Source organism: Cavia porcellus, unplaced genomic scaffold (assembly GCF_034190915.1).
Source record: "Cavia porcellus strain 051 isolate PalLab524CR breed Dunkin Hartley unplaced genomic scaffold, mCavPor4.1 scaffold_15, whole genome shotgun sequence".
Lineage (NCBI taxonomy): Eukaryota > Metazoa > Chordata > Mammalia > Rodentia > Caviidae > Cavia > Cavia porcellus.
The window spans coordinates 7,323,082-7,337,538 of NW_026947498.1; the positions used below are offsets into that span (position 1 = coordinate 7,323,082).

General features: G+C 40.5%; 1 long non-coding RNA gene across 1 annotated transcript; it reads right to left on the minus strand.

Annotated features, from left to right (window-relative positions):
• Nucleotides 1-10,252: 10,252 nt before the first annotated feature.
• LOC134470433 (uncharacterized) lies at nucleotides 10,253-14,249 on the minus strand. Its single transcript, XR_010039313.1, has 2 exons — nucleotides 13,888-14,249; nucleotides 10,253-11,224 (listed from the first exon to the last, which is right to left on the minus strand). It is a non-coding gene; the product is annotated as an uncharacterized LOC134470433 (long non-coding RNA).
• Between the last annotated feature and the right edge of the window lie 208 nt (nucleotides 14,250-14,457).

Sequence of the window (14,457 nt, forward strand, 5' to 3'; positions counted from 1 at the left end):
TCTTTTTTAGTATTGGGGATTGAATCCAGGCTCTTTGCACTTAGCTACATCCCCAGAGCTTTTTATTTTGAGATAGGGTCTCCCTAAGTTGCTAAGTTGCCTAGGTTGAACTTGAATTTTCCATTCTCCTGCCTCAGCCTCCCAGAGTGCTGGGATTATAGGAGTGAGCCACCATGCTAAGTCCATGGGCAGAACCTGCCTGGGGCACTGTGGTTTTCTGTCTCTGAGAGAAAGGACAGGGTCTGCCTCCTACGTCTCCCATTTGACGCCCTCAGGACCTTAGCAAGCCTCAGTCTGGGACAGGAGCACAGTGCCTGCCGATGGGGATGTGGGGCGGGCTCTGTTCAGCACAGGAAAAGTGCTTGGCAAGCTCCCAGGCCTGATGGGGTTTGGGGCCTCCAGTCTCCTGCAGTGTACAGCGCCAGCAAGAGGTTGTGAGTGTTATGGGATTTGGGTTGTAGATGCTTACTCTCCTGTTCTGAGAATCACATTAGTTGAGGCAGAATTGCCATAAGCAGCCAGGTGTGATGGAGATGCCTGTAATCCTAGCCCAGGTAGCAATGGAGCATCATGGGATTGAGGCCAACCTAAGTGATTCAGGGAGGCCCTGACCTGCCCTAGAAAATTGTCCTGAGCTGCAGACTTGGAAAAAGAACCAACCACGCTAAGGGTTAGTAAGCTCCTAATGCCTCCAGCGGTCCCAGTGCTGGCCCCCAGCCCTTCAAATCTACGGTGGAATTGTGTCTGTCTGTCTGTCTGCTTTTCTTTTTTTTAAATTTTATTTTGAAGGTAGTAAAATACAACAAAACAAGACAGAACAAAGCCAATCAAGACATCACAGTGACACTGGTACAGAACTTCAGGGCAGGTTACCAGAATAACAGTAATAGGTACCATAGTATATATCATTTTCTTCACAATAGTTGTCCATTCAATCAGCTATAGCAAAATAAAACCAAAAACAGAACACAATAAAACTAATCAAAACAATTTGAATAGAGCTAAACAATTAATCAGAACAAAGCAACACAGTGAGAATAATATTGGCCTTCAAAGACAAGGTAGAAGGAAATCCCCACATTTGCTGTATTGCATACGGTCGTCCTCCTGAAATGCTCAGACCCCTGTCAGCATAACCAGCCCCACAATATAAGCACTTAGTTGCTTTATGTGCCTTGGTTGCTATCAACTCTGGCTGTCTCCATACCTTCCAGTTGCTACCGGGGGGGGGGGGGCAGGTGGGGCGGATGAGGGAGGGGACACAGGATGCTGGATTCCCAGCCCACACTCTGGTAGCTCACAGGAGACACTGACTTGCTCTCTCCCTGGTGCCCCTGAACCAGGAAGGCTGGCTTGTTGCTTTGGTGGTTGGCCCCCCACATTCCAGCATGGCTTGTTCTCTCCCTTCTCCGCTTTTCTTAGCTCTCCTGCCTGTCTGTTTCTTTATGCCTGGCACTCTCTGTCTGTCTCTGTCTTTCTGTCTGTGTATCTCTCTGTGTCTTTTTCTTGTCTCACTGCCTCTGTCTTTCTGGTTGGCTCCTCTCCCTGTGTCTGTCTGTGTCCCTGTCTGTCTTTCTTTTGGTAAAACAGCAGTAAAAGCTACAGGGCACATCACACTCTCAAAGGACTCAACCATCATATCCCTGTACAGTGACTATCTAGTGGTCAGGAACTTTCTTAAATTCCTGGGAATTTAGCTCAGCAGCACAGCACCTGCATGACAAGCAGGAAGTCGTGACTTTGAATTCCAGTGCCAATGAAATAAAATAAAATAAAAACTCAGACTCTGCAAGAGTGATTATGAAGTGTGTTGGGGGCATCGATGCACAGGGACTTATTGGAACAAAAGAACCAAATGCTCCCTGGGGGGCCAGGGAAGATCTCCCAATCCCTCCAATGTCAGCATCACCCTTTCAAAGAGTTGCTAATATAATATGCTTGTGGTAAAACATTTATTAAATAATAAGAAAAATCCCTTTGTCCTCTGATCATTTTCTCAGTTCTTAGAAGTCATCATTTAATAATGTCTAATTATTATATTTTATTAACATTAAAAGCTGTTCACACAGTTTTTTTGAGACAGAAGAAGTGTTAGCACTAGTCCTAGTTAGCAATAGTCCTATCACTGGGATGAAACACCTAACACTAGCAGTATCAAAGGGGAGAGGTTTACTCTGGCTCCTGGTTTCCCAGGGTGCAGTCTGTGGTTGCTGGCTCCAAGGTAAAAAGGCACAGTGGGAGACCGTGGTGGAGGAAAGCTTCTTGAACCATGGAAACTTTCCTTGGTTCAAGAAGGAGAGAGAGAGAGAGAGAGAGAGAGAGAGAGAGAGAGAGAGACAGAGAGAGACAGAGAGACAGAGACAGAGACAGAGAGACAGAGAGACAGAGACAGAGAGAGACAGAGCATGTTTGGTTATGAATTTATCAGTGGGTTAATCCACCATTGAGTACATCACTAAATGATCCAATCACCTTTTGAAAACCTCATCTCTGAATACATGAGATTCTGGGGGGACTCCTACATCTAAACCATAGCACTCTTCCAGGCTTCAAACACATGTGTCTCTTATACATGAAGAAGCTGTATGTAGAGTGGTGAGAAGGGTGTATTCTAGTACGGTACCATATTATAAATATCACATGCTATTATATACAGCGTGCAATCTGCTCTGACCTTTTCATTTTCACTTAAAACACTGTGGCAGTCCTTCCACAAGCACTTACAGGTTTTTCTTATGATTCTGAAAAACCATACAGTGTTCCTACAGTGTATGTACTGGGCTTGTCTTGTGGGTTCCAGAGGGTAAGTTCTACTTCTCCACTGTCAAGATCACTAATGTCACTAGGAAAATCTCCTTAAACAAGATTAAGAATTTAATCAGCTGCAATTTGCACATATTAATCATAGGACTAAACCCTACCAGACAGTACAACCATACTCATGGATGCCTGGCTCCTATGACTTCACTGTCCAGTTTTTCCAACATTGAAAGTAGCCAACATTTATTATTTTGGTTTTTGTGCCAGCTTGAAAACCTAACGCCTGGTCTGTGTTAGTTCCTTCATGTGTTCTCCTGTTCCCATCCTGATTTCTCCCCTTCCTGAGTAGCTGCTTGCTGTTTCACAGGCATGCTCTGAGCAGAGAAGAAATGAGCCCTTATCTACCATGCTGTGCATACTTGCGACAGTTTAGCTCCTGGGTATGTGTTCTCAGTCCCAGATGGAGCCCCAGAAGGTCCCCCTAAGAGGTGGTGGGGACTTCAGATCACGCCACCTGAGGAGTCTGTTCTTCCACAGAAAAGCATTTCAGGACATCACAGTAAGAGGCACAGGGAAAATAGCCATAACCAAAATAAAACTACACCTAGACATATAATAATCACCATCCCACAAATCCAACAAAAGAATAGAATATTAAAAGCTGTCAGAGAGAAAAGACAGATTACCTATAAAGGAAAACCTATCAGAATCACAGCAGACTTCTCAGAACAAACAATAAAGTCAAGAAGAGCATGGAGTGAAGTATTTCACATCCTAAAGGAAAATGATTTCCAACCTAGACTGATGTACTCTGAAAAACTGTCCTTCAAAATCGATGGAGAAATAAGATACTTCCATGACAAAGAACAGCTAAAGAACTTCGTGATCACCAAGCCAGCACTGCAAAGAATACTAGATACACTTAGGAAAAAAACCACTAAACAAAGCCGACAATTAAACAGAACAGAAAGATAAAGATGCAACAGCAGAAAGCTAACGTGTCAACAATAAACCAACATATAACAGTTATTACCATTAATGTAAATGGTCTCAATGCACCAATTAAAAGAAACAGACGGGCAGAATGGATCAAGAAACAAATCCAACCATATGCTGTCTACAAGAAACCCATTTAACCCAAAAGGATATTCACAGACTGAAAGTCAAAGGATGGAAAACAATACTTCATGCAACAGGAACCCTCCAAAAAGCAGGGGTAGCTATTCTGTTTGCAGACAATGTGAACTTCAAGCCAATAATGATCCTAAGAGATAAAGAAGGTCACTACATACTGGTTAGGGGAAAACTTCAAGAGGAAGAGATAACTATCTTAAATATATATGCACCAAATTCCAGAGCACCCAGTTATATAAAACACGTATTAACAGAAATGAAAAACCAAATTAGCAGTAACACAATTTTAGCAGGAGATCTTAACACACCACTGACACCAAGGGACAGATCAACCAGACAGAAAATCAGCAAAGAAATAACAGAACTGAATCACACCTGTGAACAAATGAACTTGATAGACATTTACAGAGTGTTCCATCCAACAACAATAGAATACACATTCTTCTCAGCCATACATGGGTTATTCTCTAAAATAGATCATATATTAACTCACAGAACATATTTAAATAAATGCAAAAGAGTTGAAATTATCTCTTGCATGTTATTAGATCATAGCACTATGAAATTAGAAATTAATGATAAAAGATACTGCAAAAATCCCACAAATACATGGAAACTGAATAACACACTGTTGAGTAATCAGTGGGTCACAGAGGAAATTAAAGAAGAAATTAAACAATACCTACAAGCAAATGAAAACACAAATAGAGCTTACTGGAATCTGTGGGATGCAATGAAAGCTGTCCTCAGAGGAAAATTTATTGCACTGAGTTCCCGCATGAGGAAAACAGAATGAATACAAATAAATAACCTAATGTTACACCTCAAACATCTAGAAAAAGAAGAGCAAGTAAAGCCCAAAGCCAAAAGAAGAGACGAAGTTATAAAAGTCAGAGCAGAAATCAATGCAATAGAAGACTAAGAAAACAATACAAAGAATCAATAAATCAAAGAGTTGGTTCTTTGAAAGATTGAAAGAATAAATAAAATTGATAAGCCCCTAGCCAACTTAACTTTAAAAAGGAAAGAAAAAGCTCAAATTCATGCAAGAAGGAAAGAAAAAGGTGAAATCACTACAGACTCTATAGAAATACAGAAGATCATCAACACCTATTTTGAAAACCTCTACTCTCAAAGGTTTGATAACACAGAAGAAATAGACAGATTCCTAGAAACATATGAAGTACCAAAGCTAGATCAAGAAGATATAAAACTGCTGAATAACCTAATTTCTATTAATGAAATTGAAAATGTAATTAAGTCCTTACCTACAAAGAAGAGCCCAGGCCCAGACGGATTCACTGCAGAATTCTACAAGAAATACAAAGAAGACCTAATGCTGACACTCCTCAAACTTTTCAGTGAAACTGAAAGGGAAGCAATCCTTCCCAAGTCATTCCTTTAAGCAAATATTACTCTAGTACCAAAACCTGAAAAAGACCCAACTAAAAAATAGAACTACAGGCCAATCTCCTTAGTGAACACAGAGGCAAAAATCCTCAATAAAATATTGGCAAATAGGATGCAGCAAATCATCAAGAGGATTATACACCATGACCAAGTGGGATTCATCCCAGGCATGCAGGGATGGTTCAACATATATAAATCAATAAATGTAATCCACCACATCAATAAAGCCAAAAGTAAGAATCACATGATCATTTCTGTAGATGCAGAAAAAGCTTTTGATAAGATCCAACATTCATTTTTGATAAGAACTTTACAGAAAATTGGAATAGATGGTCTTTACCTCAATATAATAAAGGGAATCTATGACAAACCAACAGCCAGTATCATACTAAATGGCCAAAAATTAAAAGCCTTTACTTCAAAATCAGGCACAAAAGGTGTCGCTTATCACTGCTCCTATTTAATATAGCACTGGAGATACTAGCCAGAGCAATTAGACAAGAGAGAGGAATAAAAGGCGTAAAGATAGAAAAAGAAGAAATTAAATTATCATTATTTGCAGATGACATGATACTTTACATAGAAGACCCCCAACACTCCATTGAAAGACTTTTAAATATAATAATAAATTCAGCAATGTAGCTGGATACAAAATCAATACTCAAAAAATAGCATTCCTATACATTAACAATAAAAGCACAGAGAAAGAAATAAGAGAAGCCATATCCTTCACACTAGCAACCAAAAAAATGAAATATTTAGGAATTACTCTCACGAAAGAAGTGAAAGACTTATACAGGCAAAATTACAATACACTGAAAAAAGAAATTTAAGATGATCTCAGAAAATGGAAAGACATCCCTTGCCTATGGATAGGAAGAATAAATATTGTGAAAATGGCCATTTTCTCAAAACTGTTATACAGATTCAATGCAATCCCATTAAAAATACCATCAACATACCTCATAGATCTCGAGAAATCACTCCCAAAATTCATCTGGAGTGAGAAGAGACCCAGAATAGCAAAGACAGTTCTAAGCAACCAAGGCCAGGCAGGAGGCATCACAATCCCTGACTTGAAGTTATACTACAAAGCAATTGTAGTAAAATCAACATGGTACTGGAACCAAAACAGAGCCAAAGATCAATGGAATAGATTTGAAGATACAACCACAACTACAAACACACTCAACCACCTTATCTTTGATAAAGGGGCCAAACATGTTCACTTGAAGAATGACAGTCTCTTTAATAAATGGTTTTGGAAAAACTGGCTATCCATATGCTGAAAACTAAAACTAGACCTATATCTATCACCATGTACTAAATTAAAATCTAAATGGATCAAAGATCTGAATATTAAAACAGAAACACTAAATCTATTGGAAGACAAATTGGGTAAAACCTTGAAGACATAGGAGTAGGTAGAGAATTCCTGAACAGGAAACAAACCGCATGGGAACTACTTCCCAGAATCAATAACTGTGATCACATCTTGTTAAAAAAGTTTCTGCACGTCAAAAGAAATCTCCAGCATAGTGAAAAGAAAACCCACAAACTGGGAAAAAATCTTAGTGAACTGTACCTCAGAAAAAAGACTTCTGTCTAAAACATATAAAGAATTAAAAAAATGAGACCCCCAAAATTCAAAGATCGAATCCAAAAATGGGCATCTGAGATGAATACACAATTCTCAGATGAAGAAATACAAATGGCAAATAAATTCATGAAAAATGTTCATCATCATTAGTCATTAGAGAAATGCAAATTAAAACCACACTGAGATTTCATCTCACTCCTGAAAAAATGGCCAGGATCAAGAAAACCACCAACAACAAATGCTGGAGAGGCTGTGGGGAAAAAGGAACTCTCCTGCACTGTTGATTGGAGTGTAGACTGGTACAACCTTTGTGGAGGTCAGTCTGGAGATTTCTCAGAAGGCTGGGAGTGGAAGTCCCATTTATTCCAGCTATTCCACTTCTAGGCATATTACCAGAAGAACTGAAAGCATCATACCACAGTGATACATGTGCACCTATGTTTATAGCAGCACAATTTGTAATAGCCAAATCTTGGAAACAACGTAAGTAAGTGTCAATCAACTGAGGAATGGATAAAAAAGTTGTATTTTTATACAATGGAGTACTACTTAGCTATAAAGAATTATCACATTGGGATATTTATGAATAAATGGGCTCAGCTTGAGACCATACTCAAAGGTGAAATAAATCAAACTCACATGTATACATACCGAATAGTTTCCCTAGTGTAAAAAATGATAAGAATACCTAAAAGTATGTGGTAATCATGATTCCCCATTACATTGCTTTGAAGCCTTATAATGTTTTCACTCAATTGGAATGGTTTTATTCTGGGTTGATTTTATTGTCTGTGATAGTATGAACAGCTATTTTGAAGAAAACGAGACAGCATAATAGCTAGTGCTGATTTAATATCATTTTGTTTTGAAGTCCCATCAAGCTGTCGTTCTTCTGTCTACATTGGTTTTATCATGTTGTATCCTATTGGATTTTATTATTTGTGATAGTATAAACAAAATTTTTTTATAGGCAAAGAAATAATATAGAAACCGTTGTTCGTTTTCTTTTAGCTGGTAATACCCTATAATACTTTCAGTCTCTTGAATGGTTTCACACTGTCTTGATATGTTTGATGCTATTGTATACTAAGTTATACTCAAATATTTCAAGGAAAGAGATACTATGGTAACTACTATTATGTCAGGTTATCTGGTGGTGAAACACTATGTTGCTTAAATTGTTCTGTTCTGACCTGTGTTGTTTTGTTGTTATGTCCTCTTTTATCTCAATTTCCTCTTTTTTTAAAATTATTTTTTCATTATTTTTTTAATTAAGGGAAAAATAAATTTAAAAATAGCAGGATATATTATAGTATATAATATATACTATATATATTTTTGTTTTCCTATTAACCTGATTTGAACCCTGTATTGCTCTCACCATCTTGTATTGACTGATTTTACTCTATTCTATTTTGTTTGATAGTATCAAGTTTGAGGGTATAGGCAACTACTTTGAAGGCAATAAGATTCACTATGATGCCCATTCTGGTTTGACTATTATCTTCTTCTGAAGTCCTGTAAGGTCTCCAATGTTTAGGTTTTATTGGTCTTGTCCTGTACTGTTTTGTTCAGTTTTATTATACCTGATGATATAGGCAACTCTTTTTAAGATAGTAAGAGGCATTATGGTAACCATTGTTGATCACCTGGTATTTTGTTTTCACATCATATACTATGTCCATCCTTTTGTTTTGACTGACTCTTTTGTTTTGTCACATTTGATTTTATTCTCTTCAAAAAAAGTAATAAGAACTGGGGGAGTATTAAAACCCAAAATGTGTAATTGTTATTGTAAAAAAGAGAGGAAAAGAAAGTGCTCTAAAGGATATAACTGCATGTATATTTAAGTGTGTAAGATAGATGACCATATTACTAAGTTTTTGTTGGGTCATTGAACAAAACTGTTTGCAGTCTCACTGTTTGAATGTCCACCTTGTATGCTTTAATTTTGTAACTTGAACAACTATTTCTAAGATGATAATATGTAATCTGTTAACTAGTGATTTCTTTTTATTTTTTTTTGAAATTCTGTATTACTTGTATCCTTTTACTGTTTTGTTTTTTTTTCTCTTTAAATAAAAAAATTTTTTTAAAAAAAGAAGCACAGGGAGATTTAGTAAGCAGAATGCAGACGTGAGACCTCAGGAAGGCGTGTTTACCTGAGCCAGGAGGGAGGGGATCTGTGGAATTTACGAATCTTTTTTACTAGAAGAAAAGCCAGGCCCAGTTTACAGAGGGAGATGGGGCCCCAGTGTGCAGCCTATTTTGTCTTTTAAGACTCTTGGAAATTTGGAGGGAGTTTCCTGGGAGGGGTGGAGAAAGCAGTGTACCTTTGGATAACTTTGTGCCCTTAAACTGTACTTCTCTTAAAAATTTATTTTTAAAATTATGAGTTTCTGCATCTCCTTTCTACTATTTTTATCTCTTCTCTCTGCCTCACTGAGTGTGGCTGTGGTGTTTTTATTTTCCTTTGTGCAGAAGTTCTGAAGGGTACAGACTTAGATATCACTACTTTTGCACTTGTGGATTCAATCTTTCCCTACTTGGGAGCACAAACGGGTCCTTGAGTTTCTTTTCTTTCTTTCACTTTATTTTTGTCTTTTTGAGACAGGGTCTTGCTATGCAGTTCAGGCTGGCCTTGTGTTCACTTTGTAGCTCAGGCTGCTCTCAAACTTGCAATGACCCTCCTGCCTCAGCCTCCCAAGTGCTGGGATTACAGGCATGTGCTACTGCCTGGTTTGTCCTCACATTTTAAAAAAAATTAACGGAAAAAAAGGAAATGAAACTTCACAACAAAGTAAGAGAAGAATAACAGATAGTTAATTCACTGAGTATTCGTTATCTTTAAAGCAGTTACTCGGCGTACAAGGTAGGGGCATAAAAAATTCTCCAAACGATATTGGCACAAACGTTTCTTCAGTTTGAAGGTAACTGGCCTATTAAAGCCCAGTGCTGCTGCTTTCACAGTGTGGCTTGAGACCTGCTTGCTCCAGGGGCTGGTTCTGAGTATGAGGTCCTATACAAAGTGTCCTGTGCAAGCTGTGGTGAGTCCTGGGATGTGGCCTGGCAGTTCCAGGGCAGGCACTCACTCTGCTTGATGTGGCTGCTGAGATTCCTACAGAGACAGCACCTGGGTGAGACTCCCCAAGGTGTGACCTGTTAATTGTAAAATCCCAGGATGCGTGCCCAGAACAGTTCCTAAAGCCCTGCATGTGAACTTCTCACAAGAGCTCAAGCAGGTTTGATCCGGCCTGCAGATCAATCCGTGGGGTGTACCTGGAGGGGGAATGGGGATTAAATAAAGACATAGGGGAGACAAAGAGAGATGGAAGCAAGTCAAGAGAATCTGATCAAGCCCCCGTTTATTCTGGAAGTGATTATATCTTTTATAGGGAAAGGGCGGGCTGGTGGGACAGGAAGAGGCTATGGGGATGACTACAACAGGGTCATCGTCACATCCGGGTATGTGACGTAAGCAGGAGAGGATTGTGGTTAATGTAGGCAAACGCATTATGCCCATAGGAGAGAGAGAGGCAGGGAGGCAGCAATGGGGCTGTCGCGCGGCTCCCTACATCTCCTCCCTTTCTATTTTATTTAATCAGGAGTATGGCAGGCCCTGTGAGGACAGCGTCTGTCTTAGGTCAAGGACCTCATTACATGAACCCAACCAGGCCTTACCCGTCATGGGCTTGTGGGACAGCAGTTGGTCCTGTGCCTGTCTTAGGTGGCTGATGGAGTTAACATGCATGTCCTAGTTGCCCGTCTCTGACTGCCTGTCCATTGCCCCAGGACAGTTAGGCCACATCATCATATGGGCCATTTATGGGAATTCCTTCCCAGTAGGTTTGTTGATCTGCCATCTCCAACTGATGATAGTGAACCTGAATGCGTTTTGCCATAAACGCATCTATCTGGTTATTAATGAGCATCATAATCCTCTGAAAAATACAAGGACTCACAGAAAGGAGAAGCAACAGGGCAGCTAGGGGATCCAAAAGGGGCGCTAGGTAAGGGAAAACCTCCCCCCACCCCGCCACACACATCGAGGAAAAGGGGTTGGCAGCTGTTTGTTGTTGTCGATGTTGAAGTCATTCTTTTATTTCTTGGAGCTTGCCTCGCATAACACCGGACGCAATCTATTTGGCTGGTTTATGTTCCTCCAGACCAAGAAAAGCCTCCTCCGCAGTCACAGGGGGTTGTGTGCATGGCTGTCAGCAGTTGTAGTCTGTTTGGCGGGGGTCTAAATCCACCATGGGTGTGGTACAGCTCAAGGAGAAGGCTGAGTAGGCAGCCTAGGGCTCTGGGGAGTTGTGTCACCTGTAAGAGAACACAGGGGATTGTGCCTCAGGAAATGACATTATTCCTGGGCGTTGCATGGGCTCTTTGAAGAACTGTCTACTTGTTTTACAAGGTGTTCAGGTAGGCTCTCTGTCTTGTTGAGAGTAAACACATACTGAACCTCATCCCCATATGAGAATGGGATCAGGGCCATGCTATGAATTAGTCAGGGAGTCTCTCCATAGTGCAGAAGCAAATTGCTTTTGTGTTTCAGTATGCCAAAAACGCATGGCTGCTGACTGTCCAGAAGCATCCAAATTTAAAAAATTAAGGACGAATAAGGCATGAGATAGAATATTTTTAGGTGTCCCCTTGTGGGGTACCATTCCCCCTTTTTTATTTTATTAACAGTGAGTTTTAGGGAGAGATGCGCCCTTTTAACTATGCCTAGACCTTGAAGGTTATAAGCTATACCTTTTATATGATCAATATTAAGATGTTGACAGAAACGAGCAAAGGCAGAACTAGCATAGCCTGGACCATTATCAGTCTTTAATTGTTGTGGGCATCTCAGAACTGATAAGGTAGTTAACATATGGCTAATAACATGCTTGGTAGCTTTGCCAGTCTGGGGAGAGGCACAAACGAAACCACCAAAGGCATTCATAGTTACCTGAACATATTTAAGATTGCCAAACTCAGGAATGTGGGTGACATCCATTTGCCATAATGCATTGAGCTAAGTCCTCTAGGATTAACCCCAATGTGTGGAACTAGGAGGTGCACTGTACAAGAAAGGCAATTTTTTACTATCTGTCTGGCTTGTTTTCTAGTGATCTTAATACAGAATTACAGAAAAATAAATGGAAAGAAATCACTAGTTAACAAGTTACATACTGTCATCTCAGAAATAGTCACCCAGGTCACAAAACTAAATCATGTAAAGTGACATTCAAATAGTGACACTGCCAACAGTTCTGTTCAATGATCCAACAAAAATTTAGTAATATGGTTATCAGTCCTACACATTTGTTTTTTATCTCAAAGAGGGCAAGACCAAACGTATCAAAACAGAACAAAACAGTTTAAAAAAAGATTTAAAGAAATACAGATTTTAAAGCAAGTCCACTGGAGATCTTCATTGTTTATCTAATTGTCTCTAGTTTCCTCCAAACAGTTGTCCCCATCTTTATGCACATTAAATACACACTGCATATTATAGAACTAATCAAATCATTACAGGATGATGAAAGCTCCTCAGGTCTTTAAGATCTGACTTTGGGGAAGACAATAATAACTACCATAGTGTCTCTCATTTTTTCTCAGCAGCTGTCCCCATCCTTACATATGCTGAAATTAAACTTAAGAGACTAGACCAATATCACTCCGATCAGTTAAATGAGTCAAAGTAATTGACATTGGAATCTCCACCTCTGGAGTCTTTTTTGTAAAATGACTACTCTCTCCACAGGCAAAATAGTCCTGTTCATGCTTTTGAGATAAGAACTGTCCAACTGCAAACCCCTGCAAGGCAGCAGTCACAGCAAAGGTGTATATATCCTGTTAGGCCTGTTCTGTTTTTACGAGGTCTGATAGTGGCCGGCAGACGGTGCCAGCGCCTTTAAAAGCCAGCTGTTCAACAAAATCAGTGCCTGTATCAGCACGGCTAAAGACTCCGCTAGCAGCAGCAATCAAACAATCAACAAACTCTGAAAAGGGTTTATTTGGGCCTTGCTTAATGCTAGTGAGAGAGGAGCTCATATTATCTTTTGCAGGCAGCTTTCTCCATGCTTGAGTAGCTGCTGTTTGAATTTGAGCGAAAAGTGTTGGATTAAACTCTTTTTGAGCCTTTCTGCATGCATAGGCATCTTCCACTATTAACATATTAAGGTCCCACCTATTGCCAGCCTATGTATTGTGCCTGGTGGTCTCTTTGCAATTTTTGTATATTCCAATTTTTACAAAAGATTATCCCCACCCGATAAAGTCACTCGGGCCAATCTTTGCCAATCTGTAAGTGTGAGCCAGCCATCAACCAGAGAATTTAAAACAGCAAGAGTGAAAGCAGTTGTAAGGCCATATTGGGCAATCGCTATCTTTAATTCTTTTAAAGCTGCCACTGTGAATGGCATATGGGTCCTAATGACCTGTGGAGCTAGTGGCACAGCGCCCGTGCCGTCTTGCGGCTGTGCAGCGCCATCTTGGGGAGGTACGTTTGTTTCTGTCACTGGAAACGCCATTTCGGGGAGGGACCCACACTGATGTGACGGAAGTGAGGCAAGCGCCATTTTAAGAGTGCCACAAGGCTTGCCGGAGGCAGGCGCCGTCTTAGGAGCACTTTAAGGCTGTGCAGCTCAGAGGGCCTTGTGCGACCGTCTCCTCAATCTGAGGATCTGCATGCCGCTGGGCAAGCAGTTCAGAGATTAAATTCCAATATGTAAAGGTGGTCACTGAAACCCTTTCCGGACCAAACACCCTATAATAATCTTTTAAAGCATCTCTTACTCTATTCCACCTCTTGGTATCTATAGAACTCTCTAGGGCAAACCTTATGGATAAATTGAAAATACTGCAATAATTCTTTTGTTCTAACCCTTACCCCTCTTGTCTTTCACGCCTTATAAGGCCTCCTATGAACACTTCGTGTTCACTCAATGCTTGACCCATGTGCGGGAAAGGGAATGGGGTCGCTGTTCACTCACTGTGACTCGGGCGAGCACGTCGGGTAGTCATCTGCACAGGCCTCGGTACTTGATTTAATGTCCTTTTGCTTTTAGCTTTAGTCTTCGATTTAGTTTGCTCAGTTCTTGCCGCGGTCTCTGGTTCAATTCGCTTTTACTTTAAGCCGGCTTTCTCAAACAGCTCCCTCGTTGACTCCCCCGTGCCAGGAGCCCACACGCTGGGCGCCACTTGATCTGGCCCATGAATCAATCCGTGGGGTGTACCTGGAGGGGGAACGGGGATTAAAGACATAGCGCAGACAAAGAGAGATGGAAGCAAGTTGAGAGAGAATCCGATCAAGCCCCCGTTTATTCCGGAAGTGATCACATCTTTTATAGGGAAAGGGTGGGCTGGTGGGACAGGAAGAGGCTGTGGGGATGAATACAACAGGGTCATCGTCACATCCGGGTATGTGACATAAGCAGGAGAGAATTATGGTTAATGTAGGCAGATGCATTGTGCCCATAGGAGAGAGGGAGGCAGGGAGGCAGCAATGGGGCTGTCACACGGCTACCTACACAGGTTCTCATAGTAATGGCTTGGACCTGACC